This window comes from Monodelphis domestica, chromosome X (genome assembly GCF_027887165.1).
Source record: "Monodelphis domestica isolate mMonDom1 chromosome X, mMonDom1.pri, whole genome shotgun sequence".
Taxonomy (NCBI): Eukaryota; Metazoa; Chordata; class Mammalia; order Didelphimorphia; family Didelphidae; genus Monodelphis; species Monodelphis domestica.
This window is the reverse complement of record NC_077235.1, coordinates 65331915-65342785: the sequence shown is the minus strand read 5'-3', so window position 1 is coordinate 65342785 and position 10871 is coordinate 65331915. Positions and strand designations below refer to the sequence as shown.

At 37.7% G+C, this 10871-nt stretch overlaps 1 non-coding gene across 1 annotated transcript; it reads right to left on the bottom strand.

Moving 5' to 3' along the window:
- Window positions 1-10543: 10543 nt before the first annotated feature.
- MIR7383-1 (microRNA mir-7383-1) lies at window positions 10544-10602 on the bottom strand. The gene has a single exon (NR_127655.1). It is a non-coding gene; the product is annotated as a microRNA mir-7383-1 (primary transcript).
- Window positions 10603-10871: the final 269 nt, after the last annotated feature.

Here is a 10871-nt window from a genome sequence, read left to right as displayed (position 1 = left end):
TAAATGCTTATTGACTTAATATGGCTGAAGAGTTCAGTCAAACTATCCACAAAAGAAAAAACAAGTAGATAAAGAATTCCTAATGTACAGACTGTTGGGCAATTGAATAGATAATCCATATTGCTAGTACCCATGTATGTTTGATAAAGGACAGTGGGGTACAGCAGAACTGAAGAAGAGAATAGCCTGGCTTTCATTTGGGGAAATAGCACTGGGTTTTTCATGACCTTTTCTTGGAAACTGACATGAGCACTGTACCTCAGAAACCCAGGCTAACTATTATCAGGGAAACTCCCTTGCCTTTGCATCCTCTGACTCTTAACCTAGAAACACCCAATGACCCCACCTAGGGTCCTGAGATGTTTATCTTCTTTTGTCCTCTAGATTTAAGATGGACAAAGAGATGAATCCTTATGCCTCCAGGTAGACCCCAGTCAGATGACCACCTCACCCCACCAAATGCCTGAGGGCTTACCACTCTAAGTCACGTCCACACCATGACATAGCATCGGGTTTCAAAGAGTATAAAATCCCCAGAACTGATGTCGTCTGGAGGACAGCTTTTCCATCCATGCTATCCTCATGGGGAACAGCCTTTCCCTTCATGCTGTCCTCCCAGGAACTGCTCCCCATCTTGCTGTTCCACCTTGCTATCCTCCTGGCCACTCTCAACATTACTTTCTAAATTAATAAATCTCTTTTTTGTTTTTAAGCTAAGTTTTGGAGTCTTGCATGCTTGCAAAAGGTATCCTTCCCGAACCCCAAAATGTATCCTTCCTGCCCATAACAGAAACTATGACCTATTTTTTAACATTATTTTTCATCTAGTGATTGTTGTATGGATACAAAACATAGGAAGCCATAGTCTCCAAAGAATTAAAGGTTCAGGTCATCCAAAGTGTGACTGAGAGATATATATCCATGAGTAGGATGCATTTCATTGCCAATGAAGAAAGTCACAGAAGCCACAGCAATAAAAAAGGTACTGTCAAAGAAACATGGTAACAGAAAAGGAGGTGGACCAATTGGGAGGGTTGACTAGTAGATTGCCCAATATGTATGTTTTACTGGCACCCTTGCAGTGTTCAGATTTGGAAGATGGCCCCTACTGGTAAATACCCCAGAGGAGATTTGTGAGAAACCCTAGACAAGGTTGAGAAAGTATGGATGGGTTAAACTCTGCCCTGCTGGAGGGAGTATTCTCACTGATGAATCATAGATCTATCAGAGTATGAGCAAGATGCTATTCTAGGCTCTGGAGCTTTGAGGCCAGAAACAATACAGTGTTTGGCCTAAGAGAGTTTATTTTAAACTGGGAGGATGTGACACGAACACAACATATAACATATACTGGCCATGAGATTAGAGATGAGGAATGGTTTTGTGAAAGTAAATTTTAGAGGGAAGAAATTATTCTGAAAAGACAGAAATGAGGAGAGAGTACTTTCCAGGCACTAAGAACAGCTTATACAAATGCTCAGAGGCAGAAAATGGAATGCTTGAGTATGGGGAAACAATTTGTTGTTCCTAGTTTGGCTGGAATGTAGAACCTAGGGAAAGGCAATAATATGAAACAAGTTCTGGAAGGTAGATTGAGGTGATGTTTCAGGAAATCTTAAGTATCAGGGGGAGGGAGGTATTTGTATTTGATCCTATAGGTATCAAGGTGTTTGAGCCAGAAAAATAATAGACAGACTTGTGCCTTTGTCATGGGCATTGTACCCCCCCTTCCCCCCGAAATTCAGACAACCTATTATCAGGGAAATTCCTTTGCTCCCTTACACCCTCTGACTCCCAACCCAAAACATCTGACCTTGAGAGGATTATCCTCCTTTGATTGTCCCATTGATTTGAGATGGACAAAGAGATAGACCTCTTCCATCTGTCTTCCAAGTTATGAGAACCACCCCCATGTCTTCCGGCAAACCTCCTCCCCAACCTCTTGCCCCAAAGTCAAGTCCTCATTGCTGTAAAAGAATATAAAAACCCCAGAACTGAGGCATTATGGGAGCAACCTCCCATTCATACTGTCTTGCTTGCCAAAAATTCAACATTACTAATAAATCTCTCTTTACTTTTAAGTTAAGTTTTGGAGTCTTGCATTCTTATAAAAGGTATCCTTCCTGAACCCCAGTGGTATACCTCTGTACCCCAGAGCACCTTCAAAGGAAATAGAAAAGAGTAAAAAAAAGGAGGGAGGCAGGGAAAAGGGGAGGAGGGAAGAAATGATTAGTTCATAATAGTTATCATTGTATCTGATTATTCTTTTTGAATAAGGCCTCCTTTAGGTCATATTCCCATCATTAGTCCCAGTACTTTCTACGAAGTCACATTTATCTCCTTGAATTGGGATCTCTAGGACACATTGTTTATCATCTATACTCTGTAAGATTTATCTAGTAACATTTGAGTCTGTGAGACTTCTTATTACACTTAAACTATATATTATCTTCTGTGAATAACTGGTTACCTTCTTCCCTTGCTATACTTGTGCTCACTCTAGTCTCTAGACTGACAGAAATATGTGGGTAGTTTGCTTTTTATATTTCCAATTTAAAACCTTCTGGATCAGAATTGCAAGTTTTAGAGCAAACGTATTTTACTAGTCCTTGTCAGGAAGCGTCCATTCCAGGCTAAAAATCCCTAATTCCTGTATTCCAAATTATGATTCCCAATCCCAAATCCATGTTCCAGATGCCATCCTTCTAATCAGTTTACTTCCATTATCTAACTTTTCCTCAAGGAGCCCTTTCCCTCATTTGGCAGCAGTGATGCCACCTAAGGCCTTCTTTTTCTTGTCTATAACTCCACTTCTAGCAGTGCTTCCTAGATGCTCTCTAGCAATCTCATTCGTTCTCCTGTGATTAACTGGAAAATGAATAGTGGACATTAGTCTTGGCAAATTTCTCATCAGATTCCAAATATGCCTATACTGTAGAGATCAAATAACATTAAGGCTCAAGAGGGTTCACCATGGAGTGTTAGCCACAAGCATTAACCTCTTCTTCCTATGAGACCAGTCCTGATGACCTTCCTCCTGGAAGCACTTGCAACAAATTCTTAACATCATTCCTTCTCATGAGAAATTGTTTTTTTCCAACTCACTAAGAGCATACCCATGTATCTATTAAATAGTTCCAAAGGCACATTGGTCCTTTTGCTTCTGTCACATTCCTCTGCTACATTTTTTGACATGGATCAGGATGCCATCTGCCTCTTTATTTCTTCTTTGATGTTCTTCCTCCTTTTTTTTGTTAGTAAGAACTTCCTTTTCCTTGATAACCTGGAGTAGAAAGAGGTGCTCCTCCAGCCATTCAACCTTTAACAGGGAATATAAACTTGCATTTTGTCCATTCTTAGCCATTACACAATCCTTTATAGAAATAAAATTGTCCTCGTACTCCATACTTGCTACAATCATTACAGATAAGTTTGTCTCTATTTATTGGAGGAGAATTTATTAAGCATATACTATATGCCAGGTACTGTGCTAATTACTTTTCAAATTCAACCCCTGTCCCAAAGCTCATTATTATGAAATTCTCCTCTTATCGATAGAGAAAAATATCCTGCTGTACATGAGGAGTGAAGAGGGGGTAGGAGAGTACCAGGAAGAGTTATAGCCTTCTTTAGTCCTCTTTTAGTATGGAGTTGCTTTAGGCAGTGTGGTATCTATATTCTCCTTTGTATACCCTTTCTGATTTTTGTTTTGGTACTGATTTGGATAAATGGTTTTGTTGTTGTGTTTTTGCTATTTGTTATATGTGTCCAATGTGAAACTGGTATTTTGGTGGTGTGAGAAGGGAATTTGTATTTTTATTTGATCAATCAGAGATTTAGACTTCCCTCCCATTTGTTTTGAATTTGGATCAATCAGCAACCAGGGAATTGATCCCACAGGCACTGCACCCCTGGGTGGGGCCAGGCTAATTGAGGAATTGTGATTGGTTCTTCAGGAGTGATCTAAAAGAGCTAGTGGGTGTAGTAAGGATTTATAAGATGAGACCCAGCAGGAAACTGGGGGTGGGGTTATTTTCTGAGGCTGATATTTGGAGACAGACACTTAGTCCTTAGGTTCTGGATTATTAGGCTAGGAAATTCTTCACCTCCTTTCTACATTTCTCTCTTATTTTTCTTTTTTCTTATTAATAAATCTAGCTATTAACAGTCTTGTGACTTAAGGGTTAATTACAATTTTTGGTGACCGCCCATTCTAAGCATTACAGTGGGAAGGGAGTCAAACCATGACTACGATGCTTAGGGTTCTCATTTCCTCTTTAAGAGACAGATTTGACATTCAGCTCAAACCTGCAAATCTCATCCCCTATAACAATATTTAAAAGGAGCAGACAGAGTTCTAAACCAATACCGCATCTCTCTTAGAAAAGGGCAAAGAAGCTAGCAGCATTTGACCCCAACTTCCTGCTTTCTCTCCTGGCAAGAATATGTTCTCCTTCGAGAAAGGTGTTCAGAGAAGAGGCTAGATCTATTCTGCTTCCCTTTGAGACACATGACACTCTCATGCTTCATGTGAGTGACAGCCATCATTATTTAAAAAAAAAAATGAATGGGAGCAGCTAGATGGCTCCAAATCTGACCTCATACACTTCCCAGCTGTGTGACTTTGGGCAAATCACTTAACTCTTGACTGCCTAGCCCTTACAGCTCTTCTGCCTTGGAACCAATACACAGTATTGATTGTAAGTCATAAGGTAAAGTGTTTTTTTTAATAAAAATGAATGAATGATAGAAATGTTTCTGTTGAGTAGTTTTTGATGAGGAGTAGAGGGAGTATAGGAAGACACATTCTTCTGGGTTTAGATAGGATAAAATAAGATTAACAGGACCCTCCCTATGGAGATGACAATGTCTTATACCAATGGAGTACTTCAAGCACTTTTCTAACAACTCTTCAAGAGAAGCACATAAATATTATAAGACAACTGAGTGGTACAGTGGGCCTGGAGTCAGAAGATTCAAGTTCAAATCCAGCCTCAGACACTGACTAGCTGTGCCACTCTGAGTAAGTAATTATGTATGCTTCAGTTCCCTCAACTATAAAAGGGGGAATAATAATAGCATCTACCTCCCAGGGTTGTTTTAAAAATAAAATTAGATGACAAGATTCTAGAACAAGGGGATAAAATATGCATTGAAAGAGTTCACAGAACACCCTCTACACTAAATCCCCAGAACACAACTCCCAGGAATGTAATTGCCAAATTCCAAAGCTTCCAAGCAAAAGAAAAAAATCTTACAAGAAGCCAGAAAAAGACAATTTAGATATAAAGCAACACCAATCAGGGTCACACAGGACCTAGCAATTTCCACTCTAAACGACCATAAGGCATGGAACATGATATTCAGAAAAGCAAGAGAGCTGGGTCTTCAATCAAGAATCAGCTATCCATCAAAACTGACTATATACTTCCAGGGGAAAGTATAGGCATTCAACAAAATACAAGATTTCCAAGTGTTTGTAAAGAAAAGACCAGAGCTCTGTGGAAAGTTTGATATCCAAACACAAAGACCAGGAGAAACATGAAAAGGTAAATATGAAGGAAAGGGAAAAGGAGAAAAATGTTATCTTTTCCTTTATTCAAACGCTCTTCTATAAGTACCACATTCATATAAAATGATATATATTAATATGTGGGGAAAATGTAATGTGTAACTTTCAAAAATTGTATGCATCATTAGTGTAGTAAGAAGAATCATGCATAAAGAAAGTTTGGGGCATCAAGATGATATGGAGAAAGGGGGGATAGAAAGAAAATGGGAAGGGGGAATCGTTGATGGTACTAAGATATACTCCAAGAAATAGAAAAAAAATTAAATAGAATAATCATTCTCACACAAAGATACACATGGGAAGGGGAGGGGAAGAATTCTCCTATAAGAAGGAGAGGAAGAGAGTTTTTACTTAAACCTTACTCTCAGTGAAATCAACTCTGAGAGGGAAGAGCATCCAGATCCATAGGGATCTTGAATTTTATCTTATCCAACAGCGTAAGGGAGAAGTGAAAACCAAGGGGGGTAGGAGGGGAGGGAACACAAAAAGAGAGGGAAGGAGAGGGGGGAGGGTAAGGGAAAAAAGGGAGGGGCTAGAAAGGGAAACATATCAAGGGAGGGGACTAGGGGGACTGATTTAAAGTAAATCACTGGCTTAAAAGGTTATAACTAAAGAAGAAAGGTCAGAATTAGGGGAGGATATCAAAATGCCAGGGAGTCCACAAGTAACAGTCATAACTTTGAACGTGAATGGGGTGAACTCACTCATAAAATGCAGACAAATAGCAGACTGGATTAGAATCCAAAACCCTACCATATGTTGTCTTCAAGAAACACACATGAGGCGGGTAGACACTCACAAGGTCAGAATTAAAGGATGGAGTAAGATCTTCTGGACCTCAGCTGATAGAAAGAAGGCAGGAGTTGCAATCATGATATCTGACAAAGCCAAAACAAAAATAGACCTGATTAAAAGGCATAGGGAAGGTAAATATATTTTGTTAAAAGGGACTATAGATAATGAGGAAATATCACTAGACAACATGTATGCACCAAATAATATAGCACCCAAATTTCTAATGGAGAAACTAGGAGAATTGAAGGAAGAAATAGACAGTAAAACCATATTAGTGGGAGTTTTAAACCAACCACTATCAAATTTAGATAAATCAAATAAAAAAATAAATAAGAAAGAGGTAAAAGAAGAGAATGAAATATTAGAAAAATTAGAGTCAATAGACATATGGAGAAAAATAAATAGGGACAAAAAGGAATACACCTTCTTCTCAGCACCACATGGCACATTCACAAAGATTGACCACACACTAGGTCACAGAAACATGGCATACAAATGCAGAAAAGCAGAAATAATAAATGCAGCCTTTTCAGATCATAAGGCAATAAAAATAATGATCAGTAAGGGTACATGGAGAACCAAATCAAAAATTAATTGGAAATTAAATAATATAATACACCAAAATTGGTTAGAGAACAATTCATAGAAACAATAATTTCATCAAGGAAAATGACAATGGTGAGACATCCTTTCAAACCTTATAGGATGCAGCCAAAGCACTAATCAGAGGAAAATTCATATCCCTGAGTGCATATATTAACAAACTAGGGAGGGCAGAGATCAATGAATTGGAAATACAAATAAAAAACTTGAAAGTGAACAAATTAAAAACCCCCAGAAGAAAACCAAACTAGAGATCCTAAAAATTAAGGGAGAAATTAATACAATCAAAAGTGATAGAACTATTAAGCTAATAAATAAGACTAGAAGCTGGTACTTTGAAAAAACAAACAAAATAGACAAAGTACTGGTCAATCTAATTAAGAAAAGGAAAGAATAAAAGCAAATTAACAGCATCAAAGATGAAAAGGGGGACATCAACTCCAATGAAGAGGAAATTAAGGCAATCATTAAAAATTACTTTGCCCAATTTTATGACAATAAATATACCAATCTAGGCAATATGGATGAATATATAAAAAATATAAACTGCCTAGACTAACAGAAGAAGAAATAGAATTCTTAAATAATCCCATATCAGAAAATGAAATCCAACAGGCCATCAAAGAACTCCCTAAGAAAAAATTCCCAGGGCCTGATGGATTCACAAGTGAATTCTATCAAACATTCAAAGAACAGTTAATCCCAATACTATTCAAACTATTTGACATAATAAGCAAAGAGAAAGTTCTTCCAAATTCCTTATATGACACAAACATGGTACTGATTCCAAACCAGGCAGGTCAAAAACAGAGAAATAAAATAATAGACCAATCTCCCTAATGAATATAGACACAAAAATCTTAAATAGGATACTAGCAAAAAGACAAGCAATGGATCAGAAGGGTCATTCACCATGATCAAGTATGATCTATACCAGGCATGCAGGGCTGGTTCAATATTAGGAAAACCATCCACATAATTGTCCATATCAACAAGCAAACCAACAAAAATCATATGATTATCTCAATAGATGCAGAAAAAGTCTTTAATAAAATACAACACCCATTCCTATTAAAAACACTAGAAAGCATAGGAATAGAAGGGTCTTTCCTAAAAACAATAAACAGTATATATCTAAAACCATCAGCTAATATCACCTGTAATGGGAATAAACTCAGTGCATTCCCAATAAGACCAGGAGTGAAACAAGGATGCCCATTATCACCTCTATTATTTGATATTGTACTAGAAACACTAGCATTAGCAATTTTAGAAGAAAAGGAAATTGAAGGCATTAAAATAGGCAATGAGGGGACCAAGTTATCACTCTTTGTGGATGACATGATGGTCTACTTAAAGAATCCTAGAGAATCAACCAAAAAGCTAATTGAAATAATCAACAACTTTAGCAAGGTTGCAGAATACAAAATAAACCCGCATAAGTCATCAGCATTTCTATATATTTCCAACACAGCTCAGCAGCAAGAACTAGATAGAGAAATTCCATTCACAATCACCTTAGACAAAATAAAATACTTAGGAATCTATCTCCCAAGACAAATACAGGAACTATATGAACACAACTACAAAACACTCTCTACACAACTAAAACTAGACTTGATCAATTGGAAACACATTAATTGCTCATGGGCAGGATGAGCCAATATAATAAAAATGACCATCCTACCCAAACTTATTTTTCTATTTAGTGCCATACCCACTGAACTTCCCAAAAAATGTTTACTGATTTAGAAAAAAACATAACAAAGTTTATTTGGAAGAACAAAGGATCAAGGCTATCCAGGGAAATAATGGAAAAAAATACAAAGTAAGGGGGCCTTGCAGTCCCAGATCTCAAACTATATTATAAAGCAGCAGTCATCAAAACAATTTGGTACTGGCTAAGAGACAGAAAGGAGGACCAGTGGAATAGACTTGGGGCAAGTGACCTCAGCAAGACAGTCTATGATCTGCCCAAAGTTCCTATCTTTGGGGACAAAAATCCACTTTTTGATAAAAACCTACTGGGAAAATTGGAAGACAGTATGGGAGAGATTAGGTTAGGATGAACATCTCATACCCTACACCAAGATAAACTCAGAATGGGTAAATTACTTGAATATAAAGAAAGAAACTATAAGTAAATTAGGTGAACACAGAATAGTATACATGTCAGATCTTTGGGAAAGGAAAGACTTTAAGACCAAGTAAGAGTCAGAAAAAAAATCACAAAATATAAAATAAATAATTTGATTACATCAAATTAAAAAGGTTTTGTACAAACAAAAGCAATGTAACCAAAATCAGAAGGGAAGCAACAAATTGGGAAACAATCTTCATAAAAACCTCTTACAAAGGTTTAATTACTCAAATTTACAAAGAGCTAAATCAGTTGTACAAAAAAATCAATCCATTCTCCAATTTAAAAATGGGCAAGGGACATGAATAGGCAGTTTTTAGATAAATACATCAAAACTATTAATAGGCACATGAAAAAGTGCTCTAAATCTCTTATAATCAGAGAGATGCAAATCAAAACAACCCTGAGGTATCACCTCACACCTAGCAGATTGGCTAACATGATAGCAAAGGAAAGTAATGAATGCTGGAGGGGATGTGACAAAGTAGGGACATTAATTCACTCCTGGTAGAGTTGTGAATTGATCCAACCATTCTGGAAGGCAATTTGGAACTATGCCCAAAGGGCAATAAAAGACTGTCTGCCCTTTGATCCAGCCATAGCACTTCTGGGTTTGCACCCCAAAGAGATAATAAGGAATAAGACTTGTACAAGAATATTCATAGCTGCGCTCTTTGTGGTGGCCAAAAATTGAAGAATGAGGGGATGCCCTTCAATTGGGGAATGGCTGAACAACTTGTGGTATATGTTGGTGATGGAATACTATTGTGCTAAAAGTAATAATAAAGTGGAGTAATTCCATCGAGACTGGAACAACCTCCAAGAAGTGATGCAGAGTGAAAGGAGCAGAACCAGGAAAACATTTTACACAGAGACTGATACACTGTGGTATAATCGAATGTAATGGCTTTCTCCATTAGTGTCAATGCAATGTCCCTGAACAATCTGCAGGGATCTAGGAGAAAAAACAGTATCCACAAGCAGAGGACAAACTGTGGGAGTAAAAAACACCGAGGAAAAGCAACTGCTTGACTACACAGGTTGAGGGGACATGTCTGAGGAGAGACTCTAAATGAACACTCTAATGCAAATACCCACAACATGGAAATGGGTTCGAATCAAGAACACATGTGATACCCAGTGGAATCGTGCATCGGCTATGGGATAGGTGGGGGGGGGGGGAGAAAATGATCTTTGTCTCCAATGAATAATGTTCAGAAATGACCAAATAAAATAATTTTTAAAAAATAAGAATAAAAAACAAACAAAAAAAGAAATACATTTTTCCATTCAGTTGTTTTAATTATTAGATTTATTGAACAACATACAAACCACAATCAAAATACGCTAGCAGGAAGTCCACTTGGTCCAGATGTAGCTGTCACCAGATGGCCCACAGGTGGCAGTGGTAGTGGAGTTTTCTATTGGGGTAGACAAAGGGAGCTGGAGCCTCTTACAGTCAATATAAAATAAGAGGACCTCAGGTACCTTGGAATACACCAATCATGAGGAGGAGAGAGAGAGAGCTGAGAAAAGTCTTGGGGGAGGTCCTTTGGAGGGCCTTGGTTTATAAGGACTTAATAAAGGCTTACTGAATTGGATAGAGTCAGAGGCTGCAGGAAGAGACAGCCATCTACCATATCCCCATTCTTGTTCAAAGGGAGCAGGCCCAACAGAGTCAGAGAACAACTATTATTCTTGAATTTATAGATAAAAGTACCAAGAGTTTGGAAGATTATACATTATGTAAGATAAATATCT